This window comes from Lutra lutra, chromosome 6, assembly GCF_902655055.1.
Source record: "Lutra lutra chromosome 6, mLutLut1.2, whole genome shotgun sequence".
NCBI lineage: Eukaryota > Metazoa > Chordata > Mammalia > Carnivora > Mustelidae > Lutra > Lutra lutra.
Genome location: NC_062283.1, coordinates 10536274 through 10550577, shown reverse-complemented (window position 1 = coordinate 10550577; position 14304 = coordinate 10536274). Strand labels below are relative to the sequence as shown.

The window sequence follows — 14304 nt, the reverse complement described above, 5'->3', positions numbered from 1 at the left end:
TGTATACAAAAAAATAAGTTTAAATACATTGAAGGGATAGATAGAATACGACTATAACAATGAAAAATTTAAAAGATTTTTTAAATATGTTGATAAGATAAAATAGTTTTTTAAAACTTTAAAATAGGAAAGAGGAAAAATTTTAAAAATAGAGTAAGAAAAAAATAAAATTAAAAAAATTTAACTTTGAAAAACTAAAGAACCATGGGAAAAGCCATGAATTGTATGGGTTGCATTGCCCTACCTCTTGAGTTCTGCGGTTCTCATTGATCAGTGGACTTGGGCTTGGCTGTGTTCTTGCTGATCTTCTTGGGAGGGGCCTGTTGCCGTGATTCTCAAAGGCCTTTGCCGGAGGTGGAATTGCACCGCCCTTGCCAGGGGCCGGGCTAAGCAATCTGCTCCAGTTGGCGCTTGGGAGCTTTTGTTCCCTGAGCGCTTTCCGTAGAGCTCTGGAGGGCGGGAATCAAGATGGCGGCCTCCTAGTGTTTGGCCAGAGGAGCCGAGAGCTTGGGGCCCCACTCCTCAGTGCGCCCTCGGAGAAAAGCCGTCAATCCCTCCGTCTCCCTCATCTCCAGCCGCAGTCTGAGCTCACCCGGCCTGTGACCGAGCATTTCTGTCTCTGGCGTGGGGCCCTGTTTGGAGTCTCCAAACCCAGCAGATTCCTGTGTTCCTCCCGGAGGAAGGTGAGTCTTTCCAGATCCGCCACTCGGTGGGGTCTCTGCTCGAAGCACAGTGGCCTGATTGTGCCTCAGGTCACGGTTTAAGGTAACCCCAAGCTGAGAACTCACTCCTCGGCTCGGTCTCTGCCACGGGCTCCCCCACTCCGATACCTGGGAGCTCTGCTGCACTCAGACACCCCCAACCCTTCTGTGATTCCGCAGGACCTGAGACCACACTGTCCCTGCGAGGGCTCCATCCCCGTTTAGTCTCTAGAGTGATGTCTCTCAGTAGAGCAGACTTTTAAAAGTCCCAATTTTGTGCTGTGCTGCTCCACCACTGGCCCCTCCCCCCAGCAGTCTCTCTTCCTATATGTCACCTCGGATTCACTTCTCTGCACATCCTACCTTCCAGAAAGTGGTCAATTCTCTGTTCCTAGAATTGCTGCTCTTCTTCTCTTCGATCTCCTGTTGAGTTTGTAGGTGTTCAGAACGGTTTGATAACTGTTGAGCTGAACTCCTGGGACCCGCTGATATTTAGGTCTCCTACTCTACCCCCATCTTGCTCCTCCCCCCACACCCAATAATTTTTAAAACACATTCAGAAGAAGATAACTACCTTTTGCTTTATCAGTTTCTTTTTGTCTGCTACATATTACAGGTTTTGGTTTCAAAAGAGCACACATGGGGGCACCTGGGTGGCTCAGTGGGTTAAAGCCTCTGCCTTCGGCTCAGGTCGTGGTCCTGGGGTCCTGGGATCGAGCTCCATGTCCAGCTTTCTGCTCTGCCCTTTGTCCTCTGTCCCTTTCCCTCTGTCCCTTCCCCTGCTCATGCTCTGTCTAGCTCTCTCTCTCATGCACCGTTCTCTCAAATAAATAAAATCTTTTAAAGAAGATTTTTTTTTTTTAATTTGAGAAAGCATCTGCAAATGTGAGAACTAGAAGGATGGGTAAAGGAAATTAAATTAATGCAAACAAGAAAGGAGTCACAATACTAACCCTATATAATAAAATTCAAAGTAACTCTATTAAGCAGAAAACTTAAGGTTACTTTATAATGATGACAGATAGAATTCACAGTTAAAATACAACTCTCAGGGGCCTGTCAGGGTGCCCGTCAGTTAAGTGCCTGACTCTTGGCTCTTGATTTCCGCTCAGGTCATGATCTCAGGGTCGTGAGATTGAGCCCCAATGTAGGGCTCCTCACTCAGTGGGGAGACTGCTTGTGGATTCTCTCTCTCCCTCTTCTCTGCCCCATCCCTCACCCCTCTAAAAATAAATAAATCCAAAAAAAAAAAAAAAAAAGAAACCACAACTCTCAGAAGTCTTTCTGTGGTCGTGTCAGTTTTCTATTGCTGCACAGCACATTACCTCAGACTTAACTGTTATCCCACAGGTTCTGCAGCATGGTAAGGGCTCCAGTCAGGGTCTAACAAAACTGAAGTCACGTCAAGATGTCCTAGAGCTGTGTTCTCATCTAGTGCTCGTCCAACACTTGGGGTCGTCTTCTAAGCTCATTTAGATTATTAGCAGGATTCCATTCCTTGAAGCTGTAGGACTGAAGTCTCTGTTCCCTTGTTGGAGATTGCCTGGGGATCCTTCCTAGCTTCCAGAGGCCGCCCTCAAGTCCTTGTCGCAGGGCCCCTTCCATAGGTGGTTCACAACAGGGCTGTTTCCCTCTTCAAGGCCAGAGTGAGGATCACTCTCCACATATCTTAACAGCTTCCGTCTCTGACCTTTAAACTCTCTTTTAAGGCTCACCTGATTTGGTCAGACGCACCCAGGATAAGCTACCTTTCGATTAAAATTGGCTGCGCAGGTATGTTCATATTATCTGCAAAATCCCTTCCCCTTTGCATATAATGTGGCCTAATCTTGGGAGGAATAACTCGTCATATTCACAGATCTCTCTCACACTCAAGGGAGAAATTACACCCAGTATGTACACCAGGAGGCGGGGATCTTTGGAAACATTCTTAGAGTTCTGCGTGCCAGAGTGTGGAATTGTTTTTCATGAAAATGTGTTCAGCAATAACTTAAAAATGCAAAAAAGACGAATTTTATAAAATATAAAAGAGGCGGGCTCTAATGTGTATTTCTCTCTTGGACAGATTGGACAGGCAAAATTACTGTGACTCTGATATAAAAAAATGTAAATTATATTATTAATGAGATTAATTTGAAAGATCTTTAGAAGTCCAAAAATAGAGGAAATACGTGTTTTTCCAGTTTCACATGGGCCATAGTATTTGAGGGCAAGGTAGTCAAGCCAAAATGGAAAAGAAAAAATTTTTTTCTATTCTAACCACTGAGAAAGTTTAATCTAATGCTTGAATCAAAGAAGGCAATATTGCAATAACAAATTAGTGACAACAGAAGCACCGAGTATGGAAGATTTTAGAATGATTAGCATGCTGGCAAAAAATTTAGGAAAAGGAAACAAAGCTTATTAAAGGAATAGTGTAGGCACAAATTAATAAAGCAAATATTAAAGAATCATAATATTTTTTGCATTTGAAAAAGTAGAAGGAAATGTAGAAAGATCTATGGAGACAATGTGACAGTCCTTTGGAGTGCAAAGATATTTATTTGTGGCTTGAATTCATTATAACAGGCAGATTTTACTTTTGCAATTAAAAATAGATGAGAGGTAGGCAAAGAAGGAATATTCTGACTTCTGCAGGTTAGCTAGAAAGTGCTAATTATATTGACTGGTTTTCCAGTATCTTATGAAACATTTAAAAATTGATCATTCAGTAATTCAAAATTAGCGTCAAATTCCAAAAGGCAAAAAATACACAGGCATTGTTTCTGAGCTCAAAACAATGAGGCTAGAAAACTAGAATTTAAAAATAACAGAAAGATTAGCTATTAGACAGTCAGTTCTTTGATTTTTTAATTTCTTCAGGTATAAATATCTTTAGGTTTTTGTGTTCTTGAGTCAATTTAAGCAACTTTTTTTTTCCTAAAAACAAATCCATTTGAGGGGTGCCTGGGTGGCTCAGTCATTTAAGCATCTGCCTTTGGCCTAAGTCATGATCCCAGAGTCCTGGGATCAGCTTAAGCAGGGAGTCTGCTTCTCCCTCTCCCTCTGCCCTTCTCCACCATGCTCTCTTTCTTTCCCTCTCTCTCAAATAAATAAATAAAATCTTTTTTAAAAATCCATTTGGAGGGCGCCTGGGTGGCTCAGTGGGTTAAGCCGCTGCCTTCGGCTCAGGTCATGATCTCAGGGTCCTGGGATCGAGTCCCACATCAGGCTCTCTGCTCAGCAGGAAGCCTGCTTCCCTCTCTCTCTCTCTGCCTGCCTCTCCGTCTACTTGTGATCTCTCTCTGTCAAATAAATAAATAAAATCTTAAAAAAAAAAAATCCATTTGGATTATTTAGAATGAAACTAAATGTCATATTGTGGGATTTTTTTTAAATTGTTTCAGTGTTCTCAATTATATGTTCTTCCGTAATGTTCTACAAGTGTAGTTTCTTTTTTTCTTAATTAACATTGTCAGAGTTTTCATTGTACTGTTTTTTTCTTCAAAATACTAGTTATTGAATTTGACAAATTACTCTACTGTTCTTGATTTCTAGCTTTTAATTTTTGATAGCTACCTCATTTATTTTCATTGGTTTACTTATACAAATAATCCTACAGAAAATAAGCTTGCCTTGTATCTTTATACCCTAGTGCTCATATTTCTGAAAGGCAGATTCCTAAGAGGGGAATTCAGGAGTCCAAAACTGAGACATTCTGAATGTTGGTGGGTGCTACCAAAATTTCCTGCAAAAAAGTCGTGCAAACGCACACTCCCTTCAACCCTGCACGAGTGAACCTATTTCTCTACACCTCATCAGCACAGGGTACCATCAATCTTCTTAATTTTTCCAGTCTGATAGGCAAAAACAGGACATGGCCTATTTAAGTACACAAAATTGATTAGAGGTGGGGGGGGTGGCAGAAATTACTATATAACAAGAAGATAAATGAGGTGCCTGGGTAGCTCAGTTGGTTGGGGATCGGACTTGTGACGTCAGCTCAGGTCATGACCTGAGGTCATGACCTCATGACTGGGACTGAGCCTGAGTCAGGCTCCCTGCTCAGCCCCCAAATAAACAAAATCCTTTATAGATAATTGATAGATAGATAATAAGTTATCCTGGTGAGAATAAAGTGAGTCAGGATATTAAATTTAGAAGAGCATACAGGTCAACAAAACTCCATAGATAAAGAGAAAGTGGAGAAGCAACCAGAATTGAGGACTTTTTCATTCGTTTGACCCCCAAGAGCGAGTAGGCCAAGAGCAGAGTGGGAACCGGATGGAGTTGGGTTGAAGTTTCAGTTCACGTCTGGCCTAATGATAGGTGATGGTATAATGGGGAGAAATCATGTAAATAAATGATAATGAGGGGTGAGAGAGGGACCCTAGGCTAGTTGGCTTCGTCCTGGAGGGAATTCAGGGAGAAATCTGGAAGGAGTGGTGCTGTGGCCAAGGAATGAACTCTAAGGGAAGGCTGTGAGTTGAGCACCAAAGGGCTGGTTGGAGCTGGCTGCCCACGAGCTTCTGTGGCTTTTCCCTGGATTGGTCGCTGCCCCTGCCAATAAATGAAGGCCCAGCGAACAGAGGCAAAAAATGGATGTTTCCAACATTCATTTGTACTAACACTTTATAAACATTTGTCCTCTTTCATAATAGCTTTGCAATGCAATGCAATGCAGCCACGCTCTGACGTGTGGCTGGGGCACCTGCCAGCTCCTTCCCTCCTGATGTCGCTTCCTGCACACGTCTACTTATTTTCAGCTTTTATTTCATACTATCCATACCTTAAAAGCATTTATTTCTCCCCCAATCCTCAAATTTCCAAGTAAAATATAATTCTAGCCCTAAAACAGTCCTTCGTTTCAGGCATCTCAAGGGCACTAGGTGTATACGTACATATAACCTGGAGCTGGTCAACAGTCCTTGGTTTCCATTAGGATCAGATGAAGACCAGATCGATTATTTTTACGATCCCCAGGTTCTGGGGTTGCGTTTGGACGGTGTGGTAGTTTTTAGCTTTGGAAATTCCTCCACCTACTGGATGCCTAAAGTCAGTTTCCATTATATAAGACTTGGGTTGCTTTCTGAGTTCTGCCTGCTTTCAAGAACATGTGCGTCTCGCAAATGCTGATGTGTTTATAAATCGCTTTGAATTCCTAAAATCAAAAATTCTGTTATAAAGAAAATATATCCTTGTAAAATATTTAAAAGCAGACGATACGTTTCTCAGTGCTTTCTCACAACCACTAGAGGGCAGAAAAGCATCATATTCACTCCATGTTTGGCTAGAGAAAAAGGATGCCTCATTTTATGTGTATTTCTAGAATTTAGTACTAATATCAAATTATTATTACTATTATTATTATTAATTTTAGGGGGGAGGGGCAGAAAGAGCGGTAGAGAGAGAATCCTAAGCAGGCTCCACACACCCAGGCCCAGGGCAGAGCCAGACCTGGGGCTCAATCTCAGTCATGATCTGAGCCAAAATCAAGGTCAGATGCTTAACCAACTGAGCCACCTAGGTGCCCCAAAAATCAAAGTATTTTTAAATGTCATCTTTTATTTGGTACACTACACATCTTTCGGGAAGAAAACTTTGGCGGTGGTGGTTTTATCGTTTTTTGTTTTTTGTTTTTTTTTTTTTCAGATTGTTTTCTACCCCTATATCAAATCAGCCAAACTTTATTCCTGAAGTGGACATTTTAAAGAGCAGTTTGCCCGTCATGGGGTGATTCTGTCATACGCCATCAGTATGAACAGGTGAAATACATTGATAGACTAAATCTCACTAAAAATGAGAGAAATCAGTATTAAAATAACAGATTCGTGGCTGCTCAGTTTTCAGAAACTCTTTTCCATGGTCCTAGCAAAACGTGCATTCAGGCATAGCCGAAGCAGTTAGCTACTCTCCTAACCATGTTTCTTCTAAAACAAACTCCTCGAAGAATTCGCTTACCTCTACTTCCTTCCCTTCCCTTCTCTCTGCCATCAACCTTTCATCTTTCCAAACCCTCAGGGACCTCCTACTGGCCATATCCAGTGAAGGCTCTTTAGTTAAAAAGACAATAAACCAGCCCTTGCCAAGCTACACAGAAGAATTTATGGGGAGGGTGCCGGCTGGCTCTGTCAGTAGAGCGAGTGACTCTTGATCTCCGGGTTGTAGACGTGAGCCCCATGTGGGGTGCAAAGGTTACTTAATACTAAAAATCTTCTAAAAATATATATATATTGGAAGGCTATCGCAGCCTCTAAAATTAAAGGAAGAAGTATAGATAGCAAGAGATAATCAGCGGTCTTATCAGGGGTTGATGCTGATAAGAAGTGTATACTTGTTCCAAGTCCCAAGTGCCCAATTGGCTGAGCGTGGGTGCGTGCCCACCCAACCAGCAGAAGGCCCTGACACCCCACCTCAGCTGCACAGAGTGGGAGAGGGGTCATCAAGAAGGGGAGACTGGCGTGCTGCTATTTCCAAAGGAGGGAGAAAGCGGGAGCGTGGCCCACCACCATTTTCATTCTCCTTGGTTTCCTTCACGGCTTCACCACCAGGTGTAATTCCCTTCTCGTGGATAGTCTCTGCTGCTCAATCAATCCCACTTTCCTTCCCACCCCACTATTTTCTCTCTCTCTCTTTTTTTTTTTTCCTTCTTCAGTATGACCCTGGCCTCTGTTCTTGGCTTTCTTTTCTTGTCATTTCAGAGTTTTCCACCTACTCATCACTCGAAGGGCCACCTGCAGGCTTAGGAGTCCACAGTCTGTATTTTTCCAGACCCATGATAGTCAACAGCCAGTACCCCTCGGACATCCCAGGGCCATCTCATGGTCCTGCCTTTCACCATCTTGTGCTTCCTTCCGCCTTCTTTTATTTCCATGAATGGCGGCACCGTCCACTTGCTCAGGCATCATCACTCAGGCATCTAAGCCAGAGACTCTGCAGCTTCTCTCACTCTCTGCAAATCCATGCAGTCACCAAATTCCAGAAGCTGGCCTTCCTTACTGTCATTCAAATGCCTCCTCTCCTCTACATCCCCCTGCTGCTATCCTGGCTGAGGCTCTGTCCACGCATTTAAACGACAGTCTCCTGCTGGAGTCCCTGCCTTCAATCTTACACCATCCCATCCCCTCCCCCCACCCACCCTGCCCACATGGCCACCGGAGAGAGGAGTCTACAGAAACAAATATGACTGAGTTTATTTCCCCAAGTTTCTATCTCTTCAATAGCTTCTGCTGTCCACCAGATAAAGTCCTAAACTCTCTTATGAGGGACAAAAGCCCTTCCTACCCTGGCCCCTCCCTACTTTTCCAGATTTATCTCTACTCAGTCCATCCCAGACCATAAACACCAGCTTAGCTATTTCCATGAACTTTGTTCCTCTCGCATCCTCTCCCTGGAGCCTCCCTTAGTGGTCTTATAATAAATACTTTAAGACTTAGCTCAGCCCAAAGTCACCTCCTATATAAAGCCCTTCCCGAGTCACACCTCTATTTCCTGGCAAATAGAACTGGCCAGTCCTTCTTCAGGCTCACACTTATTTTGCCTAGTACTTACTTATCAATTTTTCTCACCTACTACATCTCCTGAACTGCAAAGACAGGACTTAACTCACCTTTGTACTCCTCGGACAAGGCATAGTGTCTGTACCTTAAAATGCTCAGGAAGGACTACAAACAATTCGTGACTTATGATGGTGGGACTTTTTGACTTTACAATGGTGCAGAAGTCACAGGCATTCAATAGAAACCATACTTTGAATTTTGAATTTGACTCTTTCTGGGGCTAGCAATGTGGGGTGTGATCCTGTCCCATGATGCAGTGCGGCAGCGGCTCCTGGCCAGCCCAGCCATCCCCAGGGTGAACCACCAACACACCCACAACCAACCACTCCATCCCATATAGCCGTTCCGTTTTCACTGTCAGTACAGTGTTCCACCAACTACATGAGATTTTGCCCAGCTATAGGGTAATTCTAAGCCCATGTAAGGTAGGCTGAGTATGATATTCTGCAGATTATATGTATTAAATGTTTTTCCCCCACTTATGCTGGGTTTCTTGGGACCTAACCCCATCGATGCAGTGGAGAAAATCGACATACTCACTTGAGGAACCCACGGAGAACAGAATCACCAATACCTTCTAGCTAGAATCAGCTAGGCCAATCCAGAGATGCAGTGTGTATCAGCGACTCTTCCGAATCTAGTTGCACAGTAGAATGGCCTTTGGAGTTTTTAGAAAACATGGATGGCTAGAGCCTAATTGAGACCCGTTAGATTAGAATCTTTAGGGGTGCGACCCAACACGGGTGGCTTTTAAAGGCTCCTCAGAGACCGTAGTGTGCAGCCAGAATTGGGACCCACTGGTGCACAGCACTCCTGAAATGACTAAAGCCAGACTACAGGAACAAGAGGAGTGGAATGCCCAGGTAACTAGGGGCTACCCACCCAGGAAGGAACATCGGCATCACTGGCCTCTGACCTGGGCACTGGTTCGTCATCAATGAGGAGGAATGCTTTCAAGAGCAACTTAAATCTTATATGTACCACTTCAAGTGTTTTATGACCCAGCTCTAAGGAAGTTTGTTGAAAGCGAATACTTGTAAAAAGCTATAAACAGGGATAGACCTTCCTTCTCCTCCTGGAAAATGTTGGAGAGAAATTGTAAGCTATTTAGTTCGCTGACGAGAACGAAAAAGGGAATGTGAGGAACTCTGGAATCCCACCCTGGTTTAGGATTCTTTTGGTTTTGAGTAACAGAAGCAAAGGGAAAAGGGACTTACTAGTTTGAGCGACTCTAATATTCAAGGAGATGGTTTCAGACATCACTGGATCCAAAAGAGAAACAGGTCACAAGAGTATTTTCTGTGTTTCTCTATCTCTCAGTCCCACCTTTCTCTACGTTGGTTTCACTTTCAGGCAAAGTCATTCACATGGCATCAAAAATGGCCACCGACAGCTACATGGATGGTAGGAACCATCCTTGCAGGCAGCTGGCGTCCAGTGAACCTTGGGCACCTCCTTTTAGATGGCAAAATCCCAGAGACGACCCATCCCTGATCCTGTGGCTGGTGGATACTCTGAGGTGTAGGACCAGAGGCCACAGTCAGTCTCATCAGAACCACATATTAAGAATGGGCGGAGGCATGGTTCTCCCGTGAAACGCTGAATAATGAAAAAATAAGTCTATTTTGTATGGTTCAACTGGTACAGTTTTGTGAATATTATCCTGTGATGGTTACTATTTCTGGGTTATAATCCAAAGAATCTGACTCTGGCTAACAAGGGGCTGGGGAGGATGACAAGAATAATGGGCGATTCACAGAATCAAAGGGAAAAGTGAGCGGACTGTAAAGTGATTAGGAACCAGGGACACTCCAAGGATCCAGGAACAAGCTCACGGACGATCTGTTTCGACTGATGGGTACCCAGCCACTGCAGTCACCATTCAAGACTCAGGTTCTACTGAGACAAAAACCCGTTGGCCCAGCTGTGGGGCAGGTTGGTAGAATGATGCTCGACAGTCCCGTTGCCACAAGTATCGAAAGAATGGGGGTGGGACCGTTTTCCAAATCATACACAGGATGCTGTTGCTCAAAGGAGAGAAGGATCCTTGATAGTAAAATCCAAAAGCTAATGGATATAAAGTTTGTTAGGCAGGATGCATAGTTCTCGAGACCCACTGTACGATACAGCATCCACAGTTAACCATACCGTTTTGTACACGTACAAATCTGTCACGAGAACAGATCTCATGCCACGTGTTCTTGCCACACACACACACAGCCAAACACCCGCTGTCCTCCCAAACCTCGGAGGCCAGAGGAAGGATCAGATCAAGATAAAGGCACTTTTCCACCATCTTGTTACTTAGAGCAACTAAAACTACCGAATGTGTTTAAAGTAAAATTTTCTAGTCTGGATCTGAAATCCAAAACATTTCATACCAAATACAGAAGAAATAAAATGAAAATGGCCCCCTGGACACTAGATGTACACAACTCTATGATGTCAGCTACCGCAGATTTTACTGAGCTTTCAAATGCCTGTTCTGTGCAGGGAAAGGGGGTACGTCTTTTCAGGTATCAGTCACGCAGGGATGGTACCCTGCCAACCAATTTTAGTGTGTCTCAGAACCGATTGGAAATCTTACTAAAACACAGCTTGGTAAGCCCTTAGGTCCAGAGCCTCTGATTCAGAAGGTCTCATGTGCAACCCAAGAATTTGCATTTCTAGCACATTCCCAGGTGCTGCTTCTATTTCTGGTCCAGGAACCAGACCTTGTAAATCACGGCAATGGATTGATTCGGCTTCCACGGCTCCATGGTACCGTCCTCTCAAAGTCAGCCATGTCCTCTTCAATTCAGTGCTCTTTTCTCCATCTCTGTCTTCCTTGACTCTTCTATTTCAGACATTTTCTTTCCTAACCTTCTACTCTTGTTTGATTCTATAAAAGTTCTTTCCCACTACTATTGTCTTCTTTCGCTGACTCTCCTGTCCCTCGACTGAGGGGACACAACTTGTGTTAGCACGCAACTTCTCACCCACAGAAAGTGTACAGCTGCAGCTACATACTACAGACTAGGAATATGGAATGTGAAGGCAGAAGCCTTTTTTTTTTTTTTTTTTTACTCTAACAGCAGTGTGTGCTTTGCTGACATGCAAGCCAGATCCCAGGGATATTATTTGAACCTTCTCTTTTGAGTCATGAAGTCAGCCCCCTGCCTTCTTTCTTCTTTTCTTTCTCGTCCATCCTTCCTTCCTTGCCATCAGAGTAATATAGTTGTTGTTTTTAATCAAACAGTAGAAGAAAAACAGCAAAACTCTGCCCCACCTTTCCCCACTCTGGGCACCCCGTCCCACTCCCTGGAAGCAAGATCACTGGAGTGCTGGGTGTGTACTGCACAAACTCGCAGATGTGTTCGCAACACAGATATCGTTTATTTTCTTGCTGGCGGCAGTGTTTTTTGTTTTTGCTTTTACAAAATCAGAATATTACATTAACTTCCTAACAGGTTTATGTGTCTTGAAAAAAGGGAGCCTCCACTTAATTTCCATGAAGGTAACCCTGAGTACTTCCAATGCTTTCCAATGTTTTGCTTCCATATTTCTAAATACGTTTACGTCAACTTCTTTATATCTCAGTTTTAGAGGTCATGTCATTTAGGAGTTTGTCGGCTCTTCTGTATAGGAGATCCACGTTTAGCTACCTCATGGCCTCCCCCACCTCCTCTGTTCCCCATCCTCTCAAAGTTATATGTCACAGTTTGGGCTAAAACAACAGTACTGCTATTAAGACTCTTGTAAATAGTCCTCAATGATGAGCCAAGTTGCAATTATGACTATGTTTCCTTTCCTTTCTTGAGCTTTTTATTTTTTCTGGTATTTTTTTTTAAACTGTTCATTTCCCATCACCCTTATTTTTCCATTTCCTGCTTGGAAGTCTGTAAAAGAACAGCCAGAGACTTCTCAGGGATCATTCTTACACATCCGGTAGTGTGCATAGTGGGAGCTGCAGACCAGTGTTGCCTGGCAGGCTGAGCGCGCCAGGCCTCAGTAGGGAACGGGTGCGTGGGCAGAGAGGGCCCCCTTGCTCGCCTCTGACCTCGGCAGAGTGGCTGTAAACTTGGGGCGTGCAGCAGTCCGCTTATGCTGGAATTCCTCCCAGGCCTCAGTCTTTCTGGCAGCAGTGAGACTTTCCAGCTCTTCTCCATCTCTTCAGGATCTCTGGAGTAGAGATGAGGCATGATCTGCCACGGGAGTTCACAGGAGATGTCACCGTGTGTGCGCAGAACCTCCAGGGCCAGCATCTGCATCAGCCCCGCTCAGGGAGCTCCTTGTTGGTGCTGGGATGGCGGCATCCACACAGCACAGAGGAGAGTCTGTGTTTCACAGAGCAACGGAGACAGGTTCCCTGAGGACAGTTCTCTGAAAGGCTGGTGGTCAGCCCTGGATCAGTATCTTCCAGAAGGAGTGACTCCCAGACAGTGACCCGGATCTAGCTGGGGAGGGTTCCAGGAGGGAAGCAGCCAGGAACAGGAGTGGCCCCTGTGGCAGCAGCACCCTTCTGCCCAGCTCTCCAGCCAGGATTCCTAGAGGGTATGACATGACATCAGCCAGGTTTTCAATGGAAACAATGGCCGGAGCTGCCAAGCAGAAGCTTCTATCTTGTTCTCTTCAGATTTGTAATGTAACCATCACATTTCCTTCTGTAGATGTACCGTTCCATTTGGAAATCAAGGTCGGTGCCATCCAAGTTCTACTTCCACAAGGACTTGAGGACATCTCCTTTTTCTGTAGGACAGCAAGAGCTCCAGACACTGTAAACATTTTTAAGTTACGACAGGAACAGAACACCAGCATACAGACCTTGTTCTGGGTAGCAAGGAGAGGCTTGCTTTTCCTGGTAGTTAAGGTGGCCTTTCTTTTTAAAATGTTTGATTTTAGGGGTGCCTGGGTGGGTCAGTGGGTTAAAATGTTTGGTTTTATACGTATCCAGCTGTCTTTTTTTTAACTGCCAAGTGTTCGTCAATATTATTCTCCACAAGTCTAACATATTAATAGATTTGTTTTTGGAAAGCTCTTTCCCTAACCTTCTACCTTTATTTTGATCTTCTGGTAAGGTTCCGGATAAAGTAATAAGCTGGCAAACCAAACTTCTTGTTCTTGGACCCGTGAATGGCAACATAGAGGCTTTCTCTGGGACCATGTCGTTTCTCAAAAGAAGCCTATTGCAATATCTAGCTTGGGAGGCATAGGTTTAGCTGATGGGAATTTTAAAAGCGGGGCTGGGAGAAAAAATGGGGTGAGGAGTCACTGATACACACTTACTTAATCTTCCCTCCTGTCAGCACTGTGTTCACTTCCACCATGCAAAGTACCTTATACCTCCCGCTCCAAGCTTTCCTCCTTAAATCAGTGACCTCCTCGCAAAACCACCTCTATCTTGTCAGTTTATAACTTTATTCCTTTGTTTCATTTCAACAGGAGTTCTGGAAAAGAGATGAGTACATGGGGTCAGTTCACCATGTTTAAGATGATTTTTCTCAATCTCATTTAACTCAGCAGTTAGACCTGTGCAAGGATCTAAGGTTTTTTAAAGCCATTTCTTTTTCGCATTGCCCTCCTTGTTTCTGTGTTACATTTCCACATTTCCTTTTTGCTGAAGTATACCCTTCAGCGTTTAGGTGTGAATGTAAAACATTCCATTTCTATGTGATGGTTTATTAGAAAGGGAGCGTCCCTGTACTCCCTTCCCAAATCAAGAAACAGAATTTTGAAGCCTGTCTGTGGGCCCCATCCCAATTACAAGCCTCTCCCTTGACTTTGATCACTTTCTCGGTATTTCTTTCAGTGAATCCCCCTAGACATTATATTTTAGTCTTGCTCTTTTCTTTAATCAGGTGCCCTTTCAGTCTCCTTTAATCTAATGGTTCTCCCCATCCCTTTCTTTTCCTACAGCGTATCTCTTGCCGAACTCAGCGGTTTGACTTGTACAGTTCCTCAGTCTGGATTCTGCAGATTGCAGACCAAGGGTGTATTTCAACATGCTTTTTTGTCTTTTGTTTCCTACAAATCGGCCGTTAGATCCAGACACTTGATCAGACTCCAGTTTAGTTTCTGTATTTAGA

General features: G+C 44.0%; 1 long non-coding RNA gene across 1 annotated transcript; it reads left to right on the top strand.

The window, feature by feature from the left end:
- The first annotated feature begins 634 nt into the window (after positions 1-634).
- Positions 635-13784, top strand: LOC125102442 (uncharacterized). The gene is made up of 3 exons (XR_007128127.1): positions 635-683; positions 2411-2474; positions 13661-13784. It is a non-coding gene; the product is annotated as an uncharacterized LOC125102442 (long non-coding RNA).
- Positions 13785-14304: the final 520 nt, after the last annotated feature.